Here is a 27,589-nt window from a genome sequence, read left to right as displayed (position 1 = left end):
TTGTGCTTGAATTGTTCATGTTGTTCTCTCCAGTTGTTAAGGACACACATTTAATTTCGCAGCTACTAAGATTGTTGGCCATGCAGGTACAAAGATAGTATTATAAAATCGCTTTTAAATCAATATAGTGAACCAATATTTTTAAAACTTTAATTTTGTAAGGACTACAAAGGAAAAAAAGAAATAAAAGGAGGGTTTTTAACAATGCAATCTATAATATCCCAAATTAAGGCAAATAAAATCATCCAATACAGCTGATCAGAATTGGATGGATAAGAAGGTCATTTGTTGACTTGGAGAAAGAAACAGCAAAGCCCAAGAATTACTCAGGCTGCAACACCTGCTGCTTTTTTTTGCTTTTTTTGTATCTAAACAATTGCACAGATTGTTTCCTTTATTCACGTTTGCTATCCTTTTATCTTCTTTCTTTTACACCACTTATTTAACAGTGCACTAAAACTGGAACCTTTATAAAATGGGGAGATTATTTGTGCAATCAAATTGAGGTTTGCATGTTTATTTTTGTTGCTAATATAAATGCCAATTGTGTTGACATCCCCGGCTGAGGCTTCAGGACTCCAAGGAGTTGTGCCTTTTGTTAAAGGAAGGGTAAGGGTCCATGGAGGGGCTTAGTTTATAATATTATCCACTTCTATAGGCATTGACCCCATGCTGAATACAGTATGAATAACTTCCACATATGTGGGTGCACAAGAGCTTTGAAAGAGAATGACTGTTAACAGAGATGCAAGGGTTAGTATATGACAATTTCCTGCCCTCAACACAATGGACAGGAGGGCAATTCCCCCTCCCCCCCAAAAAATCAGAATTATTTCAAAGTTCCAGAGAGTGATGACTTGGTGATTGTGGTAGCTATAATTTTAACATGTAGAAGGCAACTTTTTGGGAAAGACAAAAATTAGCAGATTCCACAAAATCAGAGCAAATATCAAGTGTCTTTTCTACCATAATACTAATAAAATAGTATTACAATAGCAGTAGTAGTACAATAGAGTAATGGATCTATCTTTGCTGACGTAAATTACTTGATTCTAGGACACCTTCAGTATTCAACCTTGCTTAATGCATTCAAATTTCTTAATTAACATAAACTACCTCAAGCCCAAATCCTTCCCTCCAAACCATAAAGTACTGTGATGTCCATGTTATCTAATACAAGGATGCTCTTCTTTGTTGAAAAACTCATATTTCTGGACCCTTGAAATCCTCCTCCAGAAAATAACAGCATTTCAACATTTCTTGTACCTTCTTTGAAATTTCTATTTGTCATACAATCCTCTAGCTCACAAGAGCACAGGGTTATAACTCAGGTTCAATCTCAGGCATCACTCTGTGCAGGAAATTATAGAGAACCACATTTAATCCTAATTTTATTTGATTGTCCCCAAAGAGGATGGTTCTGAAGTCAGCTTCTACCATGCAAGACCTGCTTCTGGGGGGAATCAGAAGTCAGAAAGATGAAACACTTCTGAATGCCTTGGAACTTCTTCTGTTCAAAGAAGAGCGGGACTGGACCCGTGTGAGCCTGCCTCTGACAGCCTTGGCCGTCAGATGTGAGAAGAGGGGCCACGGGAGAACTAGTATAGACCTAGCTCCTAGAATGGCAGAAGCTTAGGAGACATCTACATAAATTATGCCACAAGACATCAAACTTACCTGAATGAAGCCAAATACAGTTTCCTGTTTAAGATCTTTTGAAAAAGCCAACCGATTAGCCTATATGGGAGTCTTATTTTTCCCCAAGTAAAATAACCGCGTGGCTTCTTCCTGAGATTAGACAGTCTCATTTTCCTATGGAAGCAGTTGCAATATATCTGTCCTCTTGACAATCTGAAATGGGAATATTATTATAACATCAAAAGATTTTTTCCTATTGCTCCCCGGGGAGTTTTTTCTTCTCCCTTGTGCTGGCTGAGTTCTCCAGGTAAACAATTTACTTCTACCTTGAGGGCACTTGGAAACTCAGCTGTAATCATCACTTGCCTTGGAGCCTTTTCAGGAAAAGAAAATCAGATTATTGGTAATAACCAGTCTTTTGTTGTTTTTGTGATTATTTGTTCATTTACCAAACAAGGAAACAGCCAAAGGGAAACAAATGAATTGAAAGCAAAAAGATAGACTTGAGAATCAGATATGGGAAGAAAGGATTTTTATTGCATTTTTAGAAAAAATGATAAATTACTGTGTAAATGAAAGGAAAGAATATGAAATTGATTGATTTATTCAAGGTTAAATATATTATATTCTTCTTTCTTCTAACTTAACAGACTTTTGCTGATTATATTTGAATGATGTGGCTTTATTATTTGTTACCTATGTAGCGGAGGTGGGGTGAGAATGGGGCAGCTGACAGGCTTTGCAGAAGCCCTCCAGTTTGGCAGGAAGATGAAGAGCTCCAGCAGCTGCCATGGGTCTGGCGGTAGGGTGTGGCTTGGAGGAGGGAAGAAAAAGGAAGAAGAAGCCGATAGAAGGGAGGAAGGGAGGAAGAGAGAAGGCTTGGTGGAGCTTGCCGTTCTGAGCTAGCTGACTGAAGAGAGACTAAGAAGCTGGGTTTTTGCTTTTGCTTTTTTTTTTTTTTTTTTGCTTCATTATAGGCAAGCCGGATGAAAGGGAAAGGGATAGAGAGAGTGAGAGTAATTGTGGAGCTGTTTGCTGGAAGTAGGCCAGGCAGAGAGAGAGAGTGTGTGTGGGAGTAGCTTGCCGGAGCTGTTTGTTTGAAGCAGGCCAGGCAGAGAGAGGGGGGTGGGGGTGGGGGGCAAAGGTGAAGTCTTATTGTTTCTTTCTCTTTCGATGTGGGCAAGCCAGATGAAGAGAGGGAGAGAGGGTAGTTTGGGAAGTTTTAATTCCTTTCCCTTGTTGGAGTAAGTTAGGCAGAGGGAGAGTTAGGAAAGAGTTTGACATACTGTAGCTCCAGATTCGGAAAACTGAATCCGCCTTCATTAATTGGTAATTCCATTTTCTGTAAACATATTCTTGGAATTGAAGAACCCCATTGGGGCATGGTGGGAAGTGACCCCTTTTCCCATGCCAAATAGATTATATGGGAAAACCCAACTTTAAACATTGGGAGAAAGATACGGAAAAACTGGAGGGAAGTGGGAATATTGACTTTGGATCAACTGATAAATAATGAAGATAAATTTTTAACATACTCTGTGCTAACAGATGAATATTATCTGTCAAACATAGCCAAGTGGCAATATTTATAATTGCAACATTTGTTAACAGCACTGTTTGGACCAGCAGCATTTTTGGTTTTGGGGACACCTGAGAAATAAAAACAATTTATTAAATCCTTTATAAATAAAAAACAACCCACTGTTAGTTTTTATAGATATTTGTTATCAGTAAACCAGTTTGATATGCAGATGGTAAGGAATGGGTGGAATAAAAAATTAAAGATTATAATAATCTGTCTAGATCAGTAGTGGCAAACCTATGGCACGGGTGTCAGAGGCGGCACTCGGAGCCCTCTCTGTGGGCACACGTGCCATTGCCCCAGCCTTGCCTCCCCCTGTGACCTCCTCCTCTCCAGCAGCCCCCCTGAAGGAGAGTTGCCCTTGAGTGTGGCCCACATGGAGCAGTGCAGCCAAGGACATGGCAGCCAGGCAGCAGAGACAAGACTCTGCCCTCACACCCCTCATGCAGTTGATGCTGCAGAGCGTGGGCAGAGGGTGTGGCCACCATAGCGCTGCTGGGCTGCCTGGGTGATCTGTGGTGGGCCCTGGAGGCAGTGAGTGGTCTTGTGGGCAGGCGGGGTGGGGGATGGGGGGTGGAGCAGGGGCAGGGCCAGATTTTGGGCACTTGGTCTCTAAAAGGTTCGCCATCACTGGTCTAGATTATAGGAGAGAGTCTTAACTTCTGTTGCAAGAGTGTAAATGAACTTTAAATTATGAGTTATACAATAAAAAATAATATTTAGAATTTACTGGACTCCATTATGTTTGTATAGAAAGGACTGTCAAACAAAGCATTTTGTTGGAAATGTAATAATGCTTCTTTAAAACACATGTTTTTACAATGTCCTATACTTACCAAGTACTGGGAGAAAGTACTGGACTATAAAAATATGTACAACATCCCTCATAGCCTTGTGTACCTTCCCTGACCCACATAGCATTTCTCACACTTCCTACCCAACCTACACCATGCCTCTCATGCTCACTCTTGCACACCCTTGCACCCTCACGCACCCTTCACAACCAACACTATGCTTCTCAGGTACCCCTCGCACCCCTACACAACCTCCCCAACCTGCACCATTCCTCTTGTGTACCCTCCCTGATCCTTTCCAACCTGTGCCACTCCTCTCGAAAATCCACTCACACACTTGTGCAGTCTCCCTGACCCTCCCTCTGCCTTTCATGAACCCCATTGCATTTTTCCGCATCCTCCCTGATGTGCACAATTCTTGTGCACCCCGCATGCCAACCAGTCTTTTCCTGATCCACACAAAGCCATTCCAATCTGTGCCACACTGCCTCACACACTCATACCTCTCCCCAACCCACATTGTGTCTCTCAAACACACCTTCTCTGACTCTCACCATGCCTTTCAAGCACTCTTCACATACCTCCTCATTCCCTTCCTATCTCAGCAGCAACCTGCATATCTGGGACTTGCAGATTTCTGTTGATTTCCCCACTGGCTTTAATGGTGGGAAGCTGACACGAAGTTGTCTTGCTTTCTTTGTCTTCTTTTCTACCCTTAGAAGGCATGTTATTGTGACTTAGGTGGGTTGCTACTTCTCTGGAAAGGAAGAATGGTTCAAGGAAATATTGGAGGAAGTTCTCTCCATCTTCATGAAAAGTAAGGAGGGCAACAACATCTTCCATGTGGATTCAATGACAGGTTACAAACACTGACCACTCTGTGATTTTAGCCTGCCCTGCTATGAATTTGAAAGGTACCAAGTCATAGATTAAATGATGTAGTATTGGCTCTATCCTGTCACTCTCGTAACTTGAAATGTGACTAAGATCTAGAGCCCAGGTGCCATTCTTTCGATTATGCAGTGCCACTTCACCCATGATTAGATAAAGTGATTTATGCCTTTTCCTCTTGCCAATGGATGATAATTAGTGAGGGAGGAAGGGAAGCTGGGGATATCCACCAATGGCTGCCTTTAAATGATCCCACATGAAACTTTCCTACCAGATTGCAGAGGCAGCCTCAGAAGTGAGTAGTACAGTTTAGATTGGCATACTTTTTTATAATTCCAGGAGGGGAGGAACAAGTATTTGACATTGGCTCTGAGGAAGCCCTTGGGTACTTTCCCAATTCTGGGTTCAGACTGGAAGAGAATTAAATATACTTTTAATCCATAAGTATCCATCCTCCACAAGACCCAAACTGTCTCTCTAGTTTGCCATTGTCTGATGGTTTCATTATGATCATGTGTCCTCCTTTGTTTCTGTTTTCTGGAATATGCTCCTATGAAGATGCTAGTAGGTAAGGAGAAGATTGGGAAAATGGAAAACCACTATCCAATTGAGAGAGGTAAGTGAGGAGATTTTGCAGAGTGAAGACAATGGTTAGTCACTGAAATAATATCTCTGGTCCCCTGGTTCTCTCTAAGAACTTTTATTTTGGTAACCCATTGTGTAAAAAGGCAGTATCAATGGCATTCATGTGGATGATATGAATCTGCCCCAGACCTTTTCGAACGCTGCCTTCACATCTTTGTTGTGTAAACTGTAAATGAAAGGGTTGACCAGAGGGTTGACTACTGTATAGAACAAGGCCTTATCTGAACTTGGAGTGTGTTGAGAGTTGGGCCTGGAGTACATGATGAGAATGGAGCCATAGAAGAGGGTGACCGAGACAAGGTGAGCTGAGCAAGTGAAGAAGGCTTTGCATCTCCCTGTGGCTGAATGGATACGGACCATGGTTGCCACAATAGCAATATATGACCTTAGGATGACAGCTGTAGTTGCCAGCAGACTGCAACCCATCATAGAAGACACAATGAGATCATAGATCCCTATGTCATCACAGGCCAACTTCACAAGGGGTGTCACATCACAAAAGTAGTGGTTGATGACATTGTTCCCACAAAAGCGTAGGTGGAAGGTATTACTAGTGTGGGCAATAGCATTGGCAAAGCCAGCTGCATAGGCTCCTACCACCAGCTGGATGCAGGAAGCATTCAGTGTAGGCCAAGCCAGCAGAGAAGAACTGGGCTGCACAACCAGCAAGGGTCATGTGGTTGTTCATGGACACACAGTCAGACAATATCCGAGGAGTGTAGACTGAAGAATACCAGACATCCAGGAAGGAAAGGCTGCCCACAAAGAAGTACATGGGTGTGTGCAAGCGGACATCCAGGTAGATCAGTCCCAGAAGGCCCAGATTCCCAACCAGTGTTATAGTGTAGGAGACCAAAAACAGCACAAAGAAGATTATGCGTAGAAATGGGTCTGTTGTAAACCCAGCCAAGATAAAATCAGTAATCAATGTCCGATTTCCTTCCACATTCATCATTTCCATAAGCATAACCTGTTTACTGAGCAAAAATAAATTAGAATGTTGCAGTTTTCAGCCCTGAAATAGAGAATACCTGCTAACATGTTAAATAAAGTGTTGACATTCCCACCTCCCACGATACATTTGGTATGAGTTTGACCAATTTTGCCCTGAAATGCTTTCACTTCTCTGTGTTAATATTTTGGATATATTTACAGGATATATTTACAACTTTTAGAAGAAAAAAGCAACAGAAGGCTCTCATTGCTTAGGAGCACTCCATGTATTCTGCTAATCCTTTTTGAAGGTGGTCTCAGCATACAGTATGTGAATGCTTAAAGGTCCTTGTTGGGGCTCAAACTGTTAACAAGGTTGGAACTGAAGCAAAACTCGAAGGAAGACTCTGAAGAAGGCTGTACTTTACAGTTGCAGAAACCTTCTAGAACAGTTAACATTAAATCAATTCTGCATGGTTGCCAAGAAAACTGCATGAACGTGTTCATGTAGACACCTAGAGCCAGCCCAGACTTGAAGGCCACATTACCTTTTCTAATGGGTCAAAGGGCAAAAGTGGGATATATTTCACATAGATTCCTCTCCCTTCTGGTTTGGATTATTCTCCCCATGTAGTAAATTGCTAGTCAGCTCAGGCCTTTAACAAACCTCTCCCTGATTCCATAGGAAAGCTCTTCTGTCAATCATTCCTCCATCCAGTTTTTTAAAAATAAAAAATAAAAAAGGTAATATAAAAAATTTAGTAGCCTGATATCGGAAATCTCAGTCCTTGTTAAGATGGCTCTGTATTCAAGGCTTGTATTGATACTACATATACATTGTATAAAATATAGACCTGTTTGCCCTTTCTTCTCAAATTTTGATCTTGTTGAATTATTGTAACAAATTTTGTTGTATGTAGAGGAAATGGTTCTCATTTAGAGAAATACCACAGTAGATGGATGATAGTAGCATTTTATATCTGGTTCTAATTTTATATCTAGTTCTAATTTTAAATCTAGTTCTAATCTAGTCTTCCTATTGCTGTTTAAATGAGACCTTAAGGAAAACTCTTGGAAAACATTTCTAGTGCATACCGGGCTTGCTGTTCTGCCACAAAAAGACAATTATAAACTATTGGACATGGATTTCTGAAGTTAAAGTTGTAACTAAAGGATTTAAGGGAGAACAATATGTTGGAGTTCCTTATTGGATCAATAATTTAGATTAGCAAATAAAGATGTGGTTACTTCAATAGGCATTTGTACCTTTGCTCAGATATCAACAAGAGTTGGCCTTGTGCTCTATCCTTCCTAGTGACAAATTATATTCGATGTCCACCACATAAAAATTAAACCCCAAGGCTCTATCTGGATTGCATGTAAATCTGAGTGTCTGCAGAGTGAGGACACACACACACACACACACACAGAGCACACAAACATTCTTAAAAAAGGAAACAAAAACATACATAGGACAGAAAATGCAGGGTATCTAAGCAACTACATAATTTCTGAAGAAAAACTATTTTAATTATAAAATCATTTTTAAATCAAATATTCAAATGTCCAGATACCTTTAACAACCTGTTAATTGACACTAAGGGAAAAAAAGAAAGGAAAGAATGAGTGATTGCAGTGATGCAATCAAAAGCATCAAGGAAAAATCATCCAAGTACATTTTATTGGATTGAGATGGAAAAGAAGGTCTCTTGATCACCTGGGCAAAAAAAAAAGCAATAAAGCACAGAGACACTGAATATAGGCGAGGAGTGGATGTTATGATAGAAAGGGAGGCATAAAATTAGTATTTAGGCCACGGACAAAATGTGGTCACTAACATAAGCTTGGGGAATATTGGATTTTGTCAGAGCCTCCCACTAAATTAAAAAAAAAGGGCCATGGATAAACACCTGGTCTGATCCAAAGATGCACAAATGGCTTTTACAACAGCGGATGTATTCTCAGTCTGTAAAAGACAAAGAGGGGGGGGGGAAATGATGACTATTCATTTGATCTGAAATATAGTTATATTCTGAAATATAGTTATATATAATCTAAAAATTATAGGGCTATGTATGCATGTAACATAGATGTGAGTGTGGACAAGAATACCAACCTTGCTGTCAAGCAAAATCAAGCCTCTAATAATGAGTGCCACACGAAGTGCACTAACCAAATAGGTGGTAAGACAATAGAGGAACTCAGGCACCACACAGGTTATGTAGAAAGTAAACACAGGGCCAGTCATAAAGGACTCAAATGTCTATAAACCAATGCACAGAGTAGAACAGCAAACAGGGTGAACTAGAAATTCAGGTTAATGAGGGCAGATATGATATTGTTGCCATTATGGAAACATGGTGGGATGAAACCCACACATGGAACACACAGCTAGAGGGATTTAAATTATTTAAAATAAACAGACCAAATAAAAGAGGAGGTGGAGTTGCTCTCTATATAAGAAATAACTACATCTCTACAGAAATAGAGCACAACAACAATAAAAACTGTCTTGAATGCATTTGGGTCAATATAAAAGGGGGGGGATGACATTGCCATAGGTGTATACTACAGACCACCCAACCAAACAAAGGAAATATATGAACTTTTTGCTAGTCAGCTAACTAAGGTATGTAAGGAAGCACATCACAATAGTAATGGGGGACTTTAACTATCCTGACATCAAGTGGGAGACAAACTCTGCACCAAGTGGAAGATCAAACAGGTTCCTGGCAAACCTAGCAGACAACTTTGTCTCCCAAAAAGTAGAGAAGGGAACTAGGGGATTAGCCATTTTGGATCTAATTCTCACTAACAGAGATGAAATGATAGAAGGTGTTGAAGCCATAGGAACCCTGGGAGGAAGTGATCGTACAATGTTAGAATTCAACATTATGGAAGCACAAGCAACAGAACACAGTCAAATTAAAGTCTTCAAGAGAGCTAATTTCAATAAACTTAGAGAGGGCTTGGGAAGGATTCCATGGATGAAAATCCTCAAGGGGAAAACAACTCAAGGAGCTTGGGAAATGTTGAAAAATGAGATAATAAAAACCCAGTCTAGCACAATACCACCAAAGAGGAAAAATAATAACTTCCAAAAGAAACCAGCATGGCTGCATAAAGAACTCTCTGACAAATTGAAAGATAAAAAGGACGTATAGAAAGTGGAAAGAGGGGCACATAACTAAGTCAGAATATCAGCAAATAGCCTGAGCCTGCAAAGATGAAGTGAGGAAAGCCAAGGCTCAAAATGAACTAAGGCTTGCAATCAAAGTCAAAAATAACAAAAAAAAGCTTCTTTCAGCATGTAAAAAACAAGAAAAAATTGAAAGAAATGATTGGTCCATTAGTGGGTGAAAGTGGCAAGAAGGTGACAAGCAACAGGGAGAAAGCAGAACTATTTAACTATTTTTGCCATCTGTCTTTACCCAAAGGGCAAAAAAACAGACCAACCTATCAAAAATAGTGCCATAAAAAAACAGAATAGAAACACAAGTTAAGATAGGCAAGAAAATGGTTAGTGAGCACCTGTCCAGCCTAGATGAGTTCAAATCGCCAGGACCAGATGGATTACACCCCAGAGTTCTCAAGGAACTGGCAGATGTGATCTCGGAACCACTGAACTATATTTTTCAAAGATCCTGGAGCACAGGGGAACTACCAGAGGACTGGAAAAGAGCTGATGTAGTTCCCATCTTCAAAAAAGGGAAAAAAATGAACCCAGGAAATTACAGATCTATCATCCTGACCTCAATACCTGGGAAGATCCTGGAAAAGATAATCAAACAACGAATCAGTGAACACCTAGAGGCAAACAAATCATTACTAAAAGCCAACATGGGTTTGTCAAAAATAGATCATGCCAGACAAATCTTATTGCATTCTTTGACCAAGTGACAAAATTAGTGGATCAGAGGAATGCTGTGGACATAATTTACTTGGAGTTCAGTAAGGCATTTGATAAAGTAGATCACAACCTACTACTTGACAAGATAGAAAAATGTGGGGTAGACAGCATCACCACCAGATGGATCCATAGTTGGCTGACCAGCCGCACTCAGCGAGTTGTCCTCAAAGGACCACATCTACATGGAGGGAAGTGTGTAGTGGGGTGCCCCAGGGCTCTGTTCTGGGCCTAGTGCTCTTCAACATCTTCATCAACGATTTGGATGAGGGGATAGATGGGGAAATCATCAAATTTGCAGATGACACCAAGCTGGCAGGAATAGCCAACACTCCAGAAGACAGGCTTAGGATACAGAAGTATCTGGACAGACTTGAACATTGGGCACTATCTAACAAAATGAAATTCAATAGTGAAAAAAGTAAGCTTCTACATTTAGGCAAGAAAAACCAAACCTACAGGTATAGTATAGGGGGTACCTTGCTCAATAATAGCAACTGTGAGACGGATCTCGGAGTCCTAGTGGACAATCATTTAAATATGAGCCAGCAGTGTGCTGCAGCTGCCCAAAAGGCCAACACAGTGCTGGGCTGCATTAACAGAGGGATAGAATCAAGATCACGTGAAGTTTTAATACCACTTTACAATGCCTTGGTAAGGCCACACTTGGAATACTGCATCCAGTTTTGGTCACCGTGATGTAAAAAAGATGTTGAGACTCTAGAAAGAGTACAGAGAAGAGCAACAAAGATGATTAGGGGACTGGAGGCTAAAACATATAAGGAACAGTTGCTGGAATTGGGTATGTCTAGTTTAACGAAGAGAAGGACAAGGGGGGACATGATAGCAGTGTTCCAATATCTCAGGGGCTGCCACAAAGAAGAGGGAGTCAAACTATTTTCCAAAGCACCTGAAGGCAGGACAAGAAGCAACGGGTGGAAACTAATCAAGGAGAGAAGCAACCTAGAACTAAGGAGAAACTTCCTGACAATTAGAACAATTATCCAGTGGAACAACCTGCCTCCAGAAGCTGTGAATGCTCCAACACTGGAAGTTTTTAAGAAGAGACTGGACAGCCATTAGTCCAAAATGGTATAGGGCACTAATGGCGAACCTTTTAGAGACCGAGTGCCCAAACTGCAACCCAAAACCCACTTATGCATCGTCGGTGCCGGATGAGTGTGGCCCATTGGGTGGGCGTGGCTGCGGTGGTAACGGCAGACTGGGTGGGACTAAAAAGTTCAATCAATCAATTCCAACTTTGCAAGATCTTTTTTTCCCACAAGAAGTTGAAATTGATTGATTGATTGAACTTTTTTTTTTTTTGCACACGGCGGCAGAAGCCTAAAGTGAAAAGGTTTTATAAAACCCAGCTGAAGGCCTAGGACTGGGGCGACGGCGTGCGTGCCCACAGAGAGGGCTCTGAGTGCCGCCTCTTCCACCCGTGCCATAGGTTCACCACCACTGGTATAGGGTTTCCTGCCTGAGCAGGGGGTTGGACTAGATGACCTCCAAAGTCCCTTCCAACTTTACTACTACTACTACTACTACTACTACTACTACTACTACTACTACTACTACTACTACTATTATTATTATTATTATTATTATTATTATTATTATTATTATTATATCAGCATCCCACAAGGCAAATTAAGAATGAACTCTGTTCTATATATAGAATATATATATAATTGATGAAGAGGAAAAATAAAGTGCCCTTTTCAGCCTTATAACTTTAGTTTTAGCCTCTGGGAGCAGAGCTCAAAATGCCTCTAAACTAGTCCAATTGTTTTAAATGTTGCAAACACCCAAATGCCACAAACTCTTGCAAGTCACCACCAGAAGGAGCATTTCTCCATAATTAGCAAAGAACTGATGTATACATTGTATACATTCTTATACTGGTAAGCATATCCTCCTTAAAAAAAATCACTAGCAATTTATGTCTACATTTCTATGACCTTGAAATGGATTTTTATAGGGTCTGCATGTGCATAATGAATCCTGCAGTGTATTAACTGGAAACTCTTCTATATTTAAATGAGTTATGGAGCAAAATACGTTCCAATGTTCTAAAGGCAATACACAATTGCTTCTGAAATATTTTCTCTAAAACCGATCAGTCTATGAGAAAGTGAGAGAATTAAACTTAAATCAATGAACATAATAACTAGCTGCTGGATGTGAACCTGGATCTCTGCATAATTGTAAAATATGCCACCCTGGCAGTCCATTACGTGCCAGTTATGGACTAACTGAAGTCTCAAATTAGAAAGATGAAGGTCATCCATTCATGTTCTGCATTCAAATGTGTTCTGTCATATATACCTAATTAGCTCCTCTGAGAAGGGAGCAATCACAAAAGTACAGGTAGTCCTCGACTTATAACAGCTTGTTTAGTGACTGTTCAAAGTTACAATGGCAGTGAAGAAAGTTACTTTTTTTCACACTTATGACCGTTGCAACATCCCAATGGTCACATGATCACATTCAGACGCTTAGCAACTGATTCATATTTATGACAGTTGCAGTATCCTGTTTGTTGATTTATGTTTAACTCTGCCACTTTCTCATAGACCCCATGTTTTTAAGGAAAATATTTCAGAAGCAATTGTGTACTGCCTTTAGAACATTGGAATATCTGGTTCCAAAGATGCTAGGCCACCTCAAGGATGTCTTTACTCTAAACACAATAAATTGGCAATTCCCCCCCCCGCCCCAAAATAAAATTATTTCAAAATAGAAGAAAGGGAAGACTTGGGCTCTCTGATAGCTGGACTCCTATCACACTTAGTAGGCACCACATTGGAAAGACAGAATTAATGGATTTCAGAAAACTGGAGCAGTATGAGGTACCTTTAAAATCTCCACTACAGCAATGTGCGTATCTCTACCACACAGATGAAATTAGCTACCCTGTTCTGTGATACCTTCAGCATTTCACCTTTTACATCTGCAATGTGTTTAAACTCCTTAATGAGCCGAGGTGGCACAGCAGTTAGAGTGCAGTACTGCAGGCCACTTTAGCTGACTGTGTTCAGCAGGTCAGCGGTTCAAATCTCACCGGCTCAAGGTTGACTCAGCCTTCCATCCTTCTGAGGTAGGTAAAATGAGGACCCAGATTGTTGGGGGCAATGTAAATATATATATACATTGCTTACTGGTGTACACCGCTTAGAGAGTGCTTGCACTTAAAGCGGTATATAAGTCTCATAAATAAATAAATAAATAAATAAAATCCCACTACAGTAACTTCTAAAATTATCATCATCTCTTAAGAACACTGAAAAGTTCTTTGTCCTTCTGAAGGCCCTACATACTTTGAAATCCTTCAGAAAATAAGAGCACTCAAACATTTCTTGTATCTTCTCTGAATCTCCTCTCATCCATATAACCCTCTGGCATTTCAGAGCACTGAAGCTCAACTTGGTTTCACTCTTAGATTCCATTCTTTGTGCAGGAAATTTCAGAGAACTATGTTTATTCCAACATTTTTTTAAAAAAGCTGTTGTCTTTTATTGTTCCCAAAGTTTACTCCCCAGATTTCATCAGAATAACCAGGCATGGCCCTAGTAGAAAATCCAAAAAGGATTCTTCATAAGTTTCAGAAAAAGAAAGAAGCAGAAGAATTTACTCCCTTTTAGAGAAAGTCCAAATTGATTATTTGAAGTTAGCTGGACCATTCTGACTGTCATTCAGGCTATTCCAGAAACCACATCACTCAAACACAAGCAAAAATAAAGGAGGGTGCCCAGTACTGTTGTCTAAGCTATGTACCTCTTTGAAAGACTTTTCTATAGTTCTAAGAATGGGTCCCCTCCCCTCCCTGGTGCCACTGAAGGTCCTCATTTCCAGCCAGTGGGGCAGCAGAGGGCCTTTTCAAAGGCTGGGTTGATTCTTGCTTTCTTGTGGAGAAAGGGGAAAGAAATGGCCTCCACGCACATGATGCATGGTACTGCTTCTGGAAGGAGGCAGAAACCAGAAAACTGCACCACTTCTGAACACCTGGAATTTCTTCTCATAGAAAATGGGAATAGGTAAGTATGAGGCTATCTCTGACAGCCCTGACAATCAGTTGTAAAAAGAGTAACTGTGTAAGGACTGGTCCAATCCTAGCTTTAGGAATAATTTTAGGGGGCATCTCCTAAATTATGCCCACAAATATCAAACTTACCTGAATAAAATCTAACACAATTCCCTGCTAAGTCTGTTTGCGTAAGTCCATAGAGGAGTTTATATGTGAGTCTTGATTTTTTTTTTCTTGAATAAGGTAAATCCTCCCACAAATTAGAAACTCTTAGATCCCCGTGGAAGCACTTAGATGAAATCTTTTCTCTTGATGATTTGAAGTGGAAATGTTAGTATCATGCCAAAAGTTTTCTTTTCCTGAACTCCTCCAAGGGGAATTTTATGTAAAGAAATAAAGTTGGTGGGGGTGGGGGTGGGGGAACACCATTCTCTGAGGCTATCTGAGTTCTCTAGGTAAACCATCAGTTTCCACCTGGGGGACATTTAAAAGTTCAGCTGCAATATCACTTGTCTTAGGGCCTTTTCTGGAAAAACTGTGAAGTATAGATTTGACAATGGCCAGATAATTAATATTACATACAGTAGTTTATTTAAATGAGTCTTATAAAATATATAAGAGAAGGACCATCATTATGGCTGTATCTGTTACTGTGGCAACTTGAAAGATGACTAACTGTGGGTAAGCCAGGTTCCAACTTACAATTGCCTAATCTCAATCAACCACCCATTAAAACGAGCAATTAATGATTGTCTTTCCTTCCAGGAGATAATACTTGGTGGAAGAGGAAATGAAGCAGGAGGAGTCTATCAACTGCTGGCTTAGAAGGACATTACCACTTGCCAGCCACAAGGTAGGATAGATGTTGCGACAATGAAGTTTATGCCAGCATACTTTTCTTCCAATTCCAGAAGTGGATAAATGCATGTGAACATGGCACAGAGAAGTGCACTGCATTAATTTCCAAACTACAAGATTGGGAGGAAGTTGGTACTTCTTTAATCTAAAACTATCTGTCTTACCCAGGCCCAAACATTTTTCTTTCTGGTTCTTTCTGACCAGTGATTTTATTCTGACTTCCAGCTTCTCTCATTATCTATCACAGCAGGCAGGCAAGAAGGAAGGAAGGAAGGAAGGAAGGAAGGAAGGAAGGAAGGAAGGAAGGAAGGAAGGAAGGAAGGAAGGAAGGAAGGAAGGAAGGAAGGAAGGAAGGAAGGCTTAGACTAAAGATTAGAAGTTAATTTCTGCATCTGCAATCTACTTTGAATAAAGAATATGTCAATGTCATTCATTTGTGTGAATCTCCCCCAGACTTTCTTGAAGGCTGCCTTCACATCTTTGTTGCGTAAGCTGTAAATGAAAGGGTTGACCAGAGGGTTGACTACCGTATAGAACAATGCATTTGCTTTGTCCCAATTTGGATTGTGTTGAGAATTTGATCTGGAGTACATGATGAGAATGGAGCCATAAAAGAGAGACTAGGTGGGCTGAACAAGTGAAGAAGGCTTTGCGTCTCCCTGCAGCAGAACGGATACGGACTATGGCTGCCCCAATACCAATGTAGGAGCTCAGGATCACAGCAGTGGTTGCCAGCACATTGCAGCCTATGACAGAATTCTGAATGAGTTCATACATTTGTGTGTCATCACAGGCCATCTTCACAAGTGGTGGTGCATCACAAAAATAATGGTTGATCACATTATTCCCACAGAAGCGTAAGCAGAAGATGTTACCAGTATGGGCAATGGCATTGGCAAAGCCAGCTGCATAAGCTCCTACCACCAGCTGGATGCAGAGCTTCTTGGGCATGGCAGTGATGTAAAGGAGTGGGTTGCAGATGGCCACAAAGCAGTCATAGGCCATGAAGGCCAGTAGGAAGCATTCAGTGTAGGCCAAACCAGCAGAGAAGAAGAACTGGGCTGTACAACCAGCAAGGGACATGTGGTTGTTGTTGGACACACAGTCAGACAATATCCGAGGAGTGTAGACCGAAGAGTACCAGACATCCAGGAAGGAAAGGCTGCCCACAAAGAAGTACATGGGTGTGTGCAAGCAGGAATTGAGATAGATTAGGATCATGAGGCCCAGGTTCCCAATCAATGTTAGGGTGGAGGAGACCAAGAACAGCACAAAGAAGATTATGCGTAGAAATGGGTCTGTTGTAAACCCAACCAGGACAAAATCAGTAACCGTTGTCTGATTGCCTTCCAGGTTCATCATTTTCACGAGCATAACCTGTTTATAGTGGAAAGGAAAGTAGGATTTTATTTTTGTAATCAGCTCTGTAATTTTGTAATTCATGCTATGACTATGAAGCATTGAAAATCCTCTGACATATTTGAAATGCTGTTACTAATTTTGTCCCAAACTTTACTTCCACTTTTTGGGCATCCTGTAAATATTTAAGGAGGAGCTGTGGTGGCGCAGTGGTTAGAATACAGTATTGCAGGCTCTCTGCCCACAGCCTGAAATTCAATCTTTTTTTTTTATTATTGAAAATTTTTAAAATTTTACAAAATAGAAAAAAACAACCCTCCCAACCCACCCCAACCCTCCCACTCCCTCCCTCAACTTTCCCAGAGCTGAATATAGGCTTAATTAAATTTTCATAAATTCTTAAAAAAGAAAAAATATAAACCATAAATAAATCTAAATACGTTACTTAAACTACTAATAGAATAATTAACAATAATATATATATATATAAAAGACATAAGTATTAAGGAGAAAAAAAAGAATACTTAAAAAGAAGAAGAGTAAAGAGAAAGAAAGAAGAAAAGAAGTATAAGAAAGTAAAATAATAATAAAACATATATATATATAAAAAATTAAAAAAGATAATACAATCTATAAGATATTAAAATTCATATATAAATTATTGATAAACCAAGTAATATTTTTTTATATCCAACTTATATTGTATAAAATCTATCCATTTTTCCCAAACCACAAAAAACTTCTCTTGCGATTGATCCTTTAAAAAAGCCGAAATCTTTGCCATTTCCGCCAGATAGGATACTTTAAAAAACCACTCTTGCAAAGTAGGCAAAGATTCCTTCTTCCAATATTGCCCTACTAACAACCTTGCAGCTGTGATTAAATTTAACATCAATATAACCTCCTTAGTATCACAATCAGTAACTATACCTAGCAAGAACAATTGTGGGGTAAATTTTACCCTCCTTCTAAAAATTCTTTGAATATTCCACCATATCTTAATCCAAAAGGCTTTTATGTTTTTACACGACCACCAAATATGATAATAAGTAGCATCCAAACAACCACATCTCCAACATTTGGGCTGTAAGTCAGGATACATACGAGGCATTTTTTGTGGATCAAGGTGCCATCTATAAAACATTTTATAAAAATTCTCCCTTAAGTTCTGGGCTTGTGTAAATTTAACATTTCTCACCCAGATAATTTCCCAGGTAATGGGAAATTCAATCTTGATGGGCTCAAGGTTGGCTCAGCCTTCCATCTTTCCAAGATCAACAAAATGAGGAGTCAGATTGTTGGAGGCAATAAGTTGACATTGTAAACTGCCCAGAGAGTGCTGTAAAGCAATATGGAGTGATATATAAATCTAAGTGCTATTGCTATTGCTATATGTCTACGGGGATTCTCCATCATCCAGATCATGGCTGTCCCAAAGGTGCTTTTTCAAAAGGCAACTGGACTTTCTTCTTATTGCTATTAAGGATGCAGGTTTGACATGTAATTGATAACATTAGGTCCTCTTTGCATTAGGAGTACTGGAATCTATGCACTTTGGAAACTTGTTCTGAAGGCAGATTTCAACATGTGACAGTACTTAATTAACTTTATTGGCCTCAAAGGTTTAGGAGATTTAGAGTAGATTTTTTATGGAAGATCAGTAGGAAAGGTGTATGGGGCAGTTAAAGAAACTTCCAATCAGCTCTGAGAAAACTACATGGACTTGCTCATGTAGGCATCTTGGGCTTGAAGGACACAGTATATTTTCAATGGGATGTAGGGCAAAGGAGACATATATTCCACATGGATTTCCCTTCCTCTGCTCTTTATACTTTAATTGTACCTTGCTAGAATTCTTAGTAAGTGTTGTAGATTGGCTATGAAGATTTGAGGAGAGAGTTTTCCTCCTAGCCAACCCCCTCTCACCTTGATTGCAAGTTTTAATAATGGGAGAAAGATGCTAACATGTTGTTAATCCGTTCAGGTCTTAGTAAATCCAAGATATTTAGATGAGTTGATTGGACATTGTAAGTTGGGTTAATTTTATGGGGCTTGGTCCATATATCAGTGACTGTAGAAAACACTTTGTTCTTCCTGATATCCATCTACAGCCATGTGTTGGCTTTGTAGTCTATCCTTTCTGGTGACAAATTAGGTTTCACATACATTATATAAAAGAAATAAAGTTTTACCAGGCTCCAACTGGAGTGGATGTAAATCTGAGTGTCTGGGAAGAGTGAGCCTTTTGTTGTGGACAAGGTTTTATAGAGAGAGATAGGAAATACAGGCTGAATGAGCAACTACAGGATTTTTGATGGAGAAACTTATAAATTATAAAATCACTTTTGACTCAACTACTCAAATGACCATTTTTAAAAAAAAAAAAAAAACCCACAAGATTGTTTGTTGTAGGCCCAAGAAGAAAAGAAAGAAAAGGAAGAACAAGAGTTTACAACAATTCAATTAACAGAATCCTGAATTAACCATTCAATTAGCAGCAGCTTAAATTAAAACAAAACAAAAGTTATCCTAGTATATTTTGCCAGATTGAGATGGAGAAAGAGATCTCTCCATCACAGGATAAAGATAACAATGAAATCTAGAGGCACTCTTGCTGCAACAGCATGTGTGTGGGGGGGGCTGACTTTCACTGGAGAGGAGGCACAACGCTATTTATGTTTGGGCTCCTGGCAAGAGAATGTCCTGTGATAGTGAAACTCTGGATTTGGCAGGGCCTCCCATTGCTAAAGAGGAACTACAAGCAAGGAAAGGGGCAGTGATAAACCTGGTCAGGTCCAAATACCCAGTTTTGCACAAATGGGTTTTACAAAGGATGGTCTTTCAGTCTGCAAAAAACGAAGAGGGGGAAATGATATTAAATTCTTTGATCTCAACTGTAATAGTATCAGCAAGTCAAGAACAGATTCTGTTCTGGAATATTGAAACAATTGTAAGAGAAATCAGAACGAATAACTAACACTTCCAAGCTTTAGAACTAAATACTCCTTTAGCCCATAGGAATAGAGCAAAAATACTTCTGAGGTACCCAAATGTTTTTATATGTTGCAAAATGAATTGAGTACAATGCACTATTTCAACTGATCAGCAGGGGAATCTTTTCTCAGATAGTACTGTAATTGGCAAGGAAATGGTTTGTGTAAATTTACAAAACAGGTAAGTATACTATTGCAGAAAATCACAGGACTCAGACCACGGAATCAAAAGAAGTTGGTTTATTTTGCACAAAGGTTCAGAGCACTATATTTGTAGCCACATCTGAACAGCTTCATATAAAAAAAAATACAAGTTTATATATTCTTGTCAGAAACAGCAAAACATGGAAATGTAACTTGTTAGCATTGATTGGTTACTCAAATCACAACCCCCTTACAGCCCCCCTGTTGCTATGCTAAAGTAGTTAAAATACCTTGCTAAAGCTTCTAAGGGTCTAAATATCCTGTACTTGTGGTTAGCTGTAGCAGAGCTTCAAACTTAACACCTCTGTGCGACCGACAAATGAACTTGTGGTTTTGAGTTCTTCCATTTCCTTTTGTTCTCCTTCTAACTAATACACGCATTTAAGACTCATGTCCTGTTTTATGACTTAAGCCCTGCTTTATGTCCTGCCTTAATACCTTATCTAGCTCTATTAGATTTCTATGTCACTAAAATCTATTTTGATAAGATCTGCATTTGCATAAATGAACTTTCAACAATCACTATACTAGTTGAGAAATCTTACTGTATTTAATGATCTGCTGAGTTGTTTTCCAATCACTCTAGGCAGCACACCTGGTTCTCTTCATTTGCTTTTACTATACCTTTGTGAACTAGGACAGACTATGAGACAGTGATGAAATTAAAAGTAACTCAGCTAACTTTATACCCATATAACATACAAACCTGGATCTGTACTTTGACTGTAACCATACACCACCCTGGCAGTTTATTCCATGTCTGTTATAGACAAAGTAAAGGATGAAGGATTGGAAAGATGAAAGTTATCTCATACAACTTCTTCATTCATGCATAATTAGCTCTTTCAAAAAGTAAAGATTTCCCCTGTCCAGTCATGACCAACTCTAGAGTGCAATGTTCATCTCCATTATTAACCAGCATGTCAGCATGGTAGAAAGACCTTTCCATGGTCATTTGGCCAGCATGACTATGTGCTGAGGTGCAAGGAACATTGTTACCATCCCACCGAAGTGCTACCTATTTATCTACTTGCATTTACATGCTTTCAAACTGCTAGGTTGGCAGGACCTTTACCTTATCACAACTGCATTATTAATGACATTTGAACCCTCAGACAGTAGCTAAGGTTTATATATATCAGCAGCATATATATCAGATTTCATTCAGTTAAAGTTCTGTTGTAGTACTTTTTGTTTATTTGTGTCTGGAATGTGGCTCAGGATTCCAAAGACAAACAAACTCACTTGGGATTCCAGGAACAAAGTTTTATTGGAACAAAGCATTTGCAAAGGCTGGTGGACTTAACTCACACAGGAGAGTAAAGCAAGCCACACATGCAATTCTGAAAAACAGACTTTTATACCGTTTCACGAAGCTAATTCCCCCACCCCTAGCACACTCAACAACCCTCCTGCTTATCTTGATCAGCTAATCTGAAGTGCCTAAACAGAATACATTTTCTCCCCGTATTGAATCTGGTGGGGATTTGTTCCAAATAGGTGGTTGTAGGACAGCTATAAAAGAAAACATCTGATATCAAAGCTATGGGGTCAGCGTATGAACTTTTTCTGCCCTCAAAACAATCAGCCAGAGGGCAATTCCAAAGAAGAAAATTACTTCAAAATACAGAGAGTGAAGCTTAGAATCTCTGTCAATTCTGGAAATGGTAATCCTAATACACATAGCAGACATGAAGCTAGGAAAGAGTGTTAACTGGATTTGCCTAAACCAGAATAATATCAAGCGCCATCTTTAATATCTGCACTAGAATTTTCTTTTATATATAATCCTTAGCAGCTGGAATCTGCTACGTTATTCAGTGACATCTTCAAGGTTCAACCTTTTACAGCTTTTCTGCTTAATTAGCATCAGCCACCCATGCCCCAATCTCTCTCTTCTCACTAATGCCCAAAATTATGTCATAAGAGAATGCACTTCTTTGCTCTAAAAGTTCTCCTCTTACTAGAGGCTCTACACACCTTGATAACTCTATCCAGAAAATAAGACCATTTGAACATTTCTTGTACCTTCTCCAAAGCTTCTCTTGTCCATCCTCTAGCTTTCCAGACCATGTGGACTAAGACTCTGTTTCACTGGCAGACACCTCTCTTTCCACAGGAAATTTCAGAAAACTACATTTATTCCAACATTTCTTTAGTTCTTTGATTGATTCTTTGTTCCAAAGTTTATGACTGAGATGCCGCTTCCCTCTTCAAATTTCATTAGAATAATCAGATATGACCCAAACAGAAAATCCATACAGGATTCTCCCCAAGGGTAGGAAAAAAGGAAAAGAGGAAGGACATTTGCTCCCTTTTTATGAGAGTCCCAAATTGGCTGTCTGAGGTTGGCTGTGCTGCTCTGACTGCCATTCCAGCAATCCCTGGAAAAGCATCAGTTCAGCACAAGATTTTTTGTGTGGCCCAAAGTGCATATCCACACACACCTTTATTACCGCTACTACTTTCAGACAAGGACTCAGAAATACCCTCTGCAGTTGCATGCCACCATTTGTACAATACACCATTTACTAAGTCTGGATACTTAGTTGTTCATCACTTTTTATAATACTATGCGTTATTCTATTTTATGATACATGTTCTTATGTATCTAAGACCTTATTATGCTCATTGTTTTTCAGAGAGAGAAAGAGAGAGGGAGGGAGAAAGGCAGAGAGGGAGAGATGTAACTCTTCTGTTACAGAATATTTTCCTGTGTCTGGCCTAATAGGTACAATAAATTTAATAGGATTCTATACACAAACACACACAAGGTTTCCAGCCTGTGGAATAACAGAAAAAAAAATCTGCCCTCTCTCCTCTTGTGCAACTGGAAGTTTTTTTAGTTCTTCCTGAGATTCATCTCTCCAGGGGGGTTCCATCTTCTGCTTAGATTCAGATTATTGTCCCCTTTCCTCAGAGGTGTAAATATTACTCTTTCCACTTCATGAAAACCAGCAGTTTAGATAATTAAACATATCAAAGAAATACTTTGAAAAGGTTTCCCCCTCCCTTTCTCAGAAACTATACCTGGACTTGTTTCTCATTGAATGGCCATCATGCATGATGCATGGATCCACTCCTGGGGAGAATCAGAAGTCAGAAAAGTGAGTCATTTCTGAATACCCTGAAATATCTTCTATTCACAGAATGGCAGGAATGGATAGGCCTGCCTCTGACAGTCTTGACAATCTGGTGTGACAAAAAAAAGCCCATATAACAATTGGCCTAATCCTAGGTGTGGGAATCAGAAGAGGCACCTCCTTAAATTATGTCCAGAGACATCCAACTTACCTGAATGAAGTCAAGTATACTTTTCTACTGTTTCAACAAGCCCATATGTCTACCTATATGGGAGCTGTGTTTTCCTGAGTAAGGTGACCACAGAGTTCCTTCAAATTAGACATTCTCAATTCCCTGAGGAAACAACTTTCCTCTTGATGATGTGTAGTGGGAATATTATTTTGATGCCAAAAGTTTCTTCACTCCTCCAAAGGGAATTTCATCTAAATAAAAGAAAGAAATTGGGGGGAACCATCATTCCCTGAGGCTATCCAAGTTTTCCAGGTAAACAATCATCTTTCACCTTCAGGACCTTAGATGTTCAGCTACAATCATGTGTTTCAGACCTTTTCTGGAAAATAATTCTGAAATGTACATGTAATAATAAGCTAAGAAATGGAACTCAGCAAGGACAATTTGTGTGTTTATCATTTCTCTAATAGAAGGTGCCAGATAATGTGTTTAGCAAACATCTTATTATCTATACATTAAGCAGCATTTCAAAATAATCCATATCAAGACAGCATCCTAATATCAATCTAATAATTTTACAATAGCCGTATGGCCCATGGAACAGCAACAACTTTGATGCAACAAGAACCAAATTCAAACTGCTAAAAGAATTGAAAAGAATGCATTAAATACAAATTGTGCCCAGCATTCCATGTGGAAAGAGGCCAATGACTCTTCCAAAAGATGCCATTGGGAACTGTAGGATGGGAAAGCGTCTGTTTCATTCTTCAGTTCACAAAAGAACAGTTTGCAGAAATAAACTTTCAGACCATTGTGATAGAGGTTGTTCCTTGGCTGTGGACTTCATTGTCTCTACATACAGGATACCTTTTCATGGGGTCAAAAGGTCAAAGGAATTCTTGAGAGCATTAAATCCCCTCTAGAATCTTGCATGGCTTCCTTCCTGACCACAATTTCAGATTTCACTCCTGGTGACTCCTGATGTGTATTATTTCCATATATTTTTCTAGGCAACGTTCTCAGAAGCAGCTTGTCTCAAAATATTTCTGATTTTCCTGTTTATACCTCATTTGCATGTTGATCACTCATGATTAATTTAAAAACTTCTGGGACATTCCAGAATTGTTCCAAACCATCCAGGTCACTGAGGAGATTAAGGAAACCTATCCCAGCAGAACTTTTCTCATTCAAAAGTCAGGGCATTCTCCACAGGAATACCTACAGCAGTTAATGTTGGGATCTGTTTGATTTACACTTCAAGAAACAGAACCAATAAATCAAGTTAAACTCAGTTCCTCTAGGTAGCCTGCATTCACCACATTCTGTCAAATATTTATATTTAATTCTGCACATTTTAACGCAGCAAAATTAATATATGCTCAAAATTGGAAAGGAAAAGAACCCCCCCCCCCGAAGAAGAAATACTAAACAAAATTCTATCCTGTGCGGAAATGGACAGACTGACATTAGAACTCAAAAATAAAACAGAAACAGAGTACTTTGAAATTGGGAATAAAGTGTATAATTGGTTGGATTTTATGAGGTATGCTGAGGCAAAGGCTGATGATTAAGTAGATAACCTAGAAATTCTTATTTTAATATTTGTTATATCAGATAGAACCAAAAGTTATTTAACTAGGAGGTACTTTACTGAAAGAATGCGCACTGTGTAACAATGTAATAACTTAATGTAAAGTAATATTAATAGTATCTTTTAAACAGGGAAGTTGTATCATGTCCAATGTGTCTTTTTTGTCTTTAATTGTATTATGTTTAATGAGTCTTTTGTGTTTTTTAATTGTATATTCAATAAAATTTTGAAAAAGAAAAAAGAAAAAAAGATAAATGCTTTGACATTGTTATACCCTCCGCCTTTATTTTTAAGTTATTATAAATGGAATCAAAGTATTAAAGACTTTGGTGTTCCGAATCGGACAAAATCGGCCTTAAACAGAGCAGGAACCCATTTTCACCATTTTGTTGTAACTTTAATAGGGAAAAAAAACATTACAGATGTAGCAGAAAAAAATAGGACTTCATCTTTAAAAAGTTGCATTTTTCAGGGTTTTTTAAGTTACATATTGACTTTTTTATTATAAACAGTAAAATGTGAACACCTTTGTAATTGAGTAAAAATATTCTGAAATTTTAAAAAAAGCTTTTCTTTTTTGCTTAAATGAGGTATTTTCATGCACCTGTGAAGAATTTCCATCCTATGGAAAAAAGAAAAATGAATCATGATGAAATCCATCTCAGGTTCCTAGACTTAGTGACAGATTTGCATTCAGCTCTGTTTCTCTATCAGCATCCCATTCAACACAAGGTTTGGTATAAAATATTATAAAGGTATGACTCTAATTAAGCCAGCAATAATGGTCATAAGTCATGAGGGTCATAAAGTGGGTCACCATGTTACTAGACACAATTTTATGACTTTTTTGGTGTTGGTTGTTAAGCAAACATAGCAGGCATTGAGTGAATTCGTTGTTCGGCATGTGTCAGCCTGTGCCAGAAACTGCAAATAAATGCCTGCTTATGGCAAAATCATTGTAAATCAGGGTCACGTGACTGCAAATAGCTGAAGGAAATAAAAGTTAAGGAAATAAAAGTTATTCTTTTATAAAATTATAGAAAAATAATTGTAGAAATGTAATGCCAATATATGAAACTGTCTCTTTAGTACAAATGTAATGCTGTAACACAAATGTAACAATGCAATGCCAATATACGACCAAATGTTTACTATATCCTGCCTAAAAATCTCCCGGACACAGGAACTTACTTGAGTAGAAATCCTACTATCAAAGAGGGGGATTTTGACCCAAGGTGAGAATTACAAATAAACAAGATAACAGCAGATGGACGGAAGAGGTCAGGTTAACAAAGTACAACTTCAGAGTACATCTATAAAGATGAAAGAGCTGTTTAGATGTGACATGCATTGTAGGGGGTATAAAATGCAGATCTTGAAACCAGGCCAGTGTGCTCCTGGAATCCAATCCATAGGGAAGGATCCAGGGGGCCGCGTTTGCAAACGCTCCTCTCTTCTATTCTTTTTCTTTTCTCTTTTATTCTGTTTATTCTGTTTATTCTCCAATAAACCTTTGTTTTGTTAACCAGACTTGTCTTTGTATTGTGAGTATCAAAATTTGGGGGTTTTACATCTCACACAGCCATAAATGTGGGCCAGTTAATGAGTGCCCAAAATGTGGTTACCCAATGTGATGAGGGAGGGGAATGATTTGGACATTGGAACTTCAAAATTGGGTCATAAGCAGTTTTGGGGAGAGGGGATCCATCATATGTTATATAGTTGGGTAAAGATTAATAATCCAAGTTGTAACCTTCCAAATCCTGTTCTCTCTGATTCTAAATCAGTTTCCTGTATTGCCAGGCTTTACAATTATCACCACATAGGAAAAAGGGTCCAATCTGCTTGTTACATTTCCAACTTCTTTTTTTTAAAAAAGGGCTTACGAAACCGAGAGAGACCTTGAGAAGGGTGCTAAATCTCCAGGCTCTCATAACATGTGGCACCTGTGGTTTGGCTGGATTTCAACCGGACAGTTGGACATTGGGGGGAGGAGTTTTGAATTGTCTTTTGATGTACTCTTTTGTGTGCCAAATCTTCAGACCTTGCTTTGCTCTCTTGCCACCACTAACTCTCAATAAAAATTTCCTTTTGAAAAGATGCCTGTTTCAAGAGTTCTGCTTTCTTGGGAGATCTAGCAGGTCCTTACATAAAGCAAAGTCTGAAGTCTTGATCTATCATTAGCACAGCATCAACAGTGGTAGAGAAAGCAGTAAGAATTACCTTCGTAGAGTGACCTGCCTGTCAGTCCCATAGAAACAGGGCATGGCCTGTTGGGAAACTAAAACTGTGATGACAGGGAGGTGGCTACACAGCAGTTCTGGCTTATGCTTTTCCACAGTCTTGATGGGGCTGCTCTTCTTCTGAGATCATGTCTGTCCAGCATCAAAACCCCAGGTGCCCCTGGAGGGAAGTCAGCAGCCATCCTATCAGGGAAGCAATGATGAGGGAAGATGGAAAACATGATTTCCACATTGAATCAGAGGAAGCCAATGGTAGCTGCCCTCAGCTATGGACTGGAAATGAGAGGGAGGCTGTATTATGCAGATGAGTCCTTAAAGATGGTCACAAGAAGTCCTTGAGGCAAAGTCAGGAGGCTTTGTGGATGGGCTCATTCTCTCATTAAGCAATCTCATTGTGCTCAGAGTGAGGTAGAGTGTCTTCCAGCACTCAAGCTATAGATAGTCCCCATTTAATAAGAGTTAACAGTTACACAAGTGACGGAAAAGCAACTTTTAAGACCAAGTCTCCCATTTAGGGCCTTCAGGGGTTTGTAAAGCAAAAGAAAACTGAAGTAAAACATAAGCACAGTTGTGGTTTCACTTAGAAACCACTTTGCTTAATGATTTACAATCCCAAGTCTGGCTGCCAAACAAAGACTATATCGGTGTAAATACATTGCTATTAAA

General features: G+C 39.2%; 2 pseudogenes; both read right to left on the bottom strand.

Moving 5' to 3' along the window:
- Nucleotides 1–5,649: 5,649 nt before the first annotated feature.
- LOC120308351 lies at nucleotides 5,650–6,502 on the bottom strand (annotated as a pseudogene).
- Nucleotides 6,503–15,643: 9,141 nt separating this feature from the next.
- Nucleotides 15,644–16,637, bottom strand: LOC120308350 (annotated as a pseudogene).
- Nucleotides 16,638–27,589: the final 10,952 nt, after the last annotated feature.

This window comes from Crotalus tigris, unplaced genomic scaffold (genome assembly GCF_016545835.1).
Source record: "Crotalus tigris isolate CLP2741 ecotype Arizona unplaced genomic scaffold, ASM1654583v1 scf7180000017899.1852299, whole genome shotgun sequence".
In the NCBI taxonomy this organism is placed as follows: domain Eukaryota; kingdom Metazoa; phylum Chordata; class Lepidosauria; order Squamata; family Viperidae; genus Crotalus; species Crotalus tigris.
This window is presented reverse-complemented; position numbering and strand designations above follow the sequence as displayed.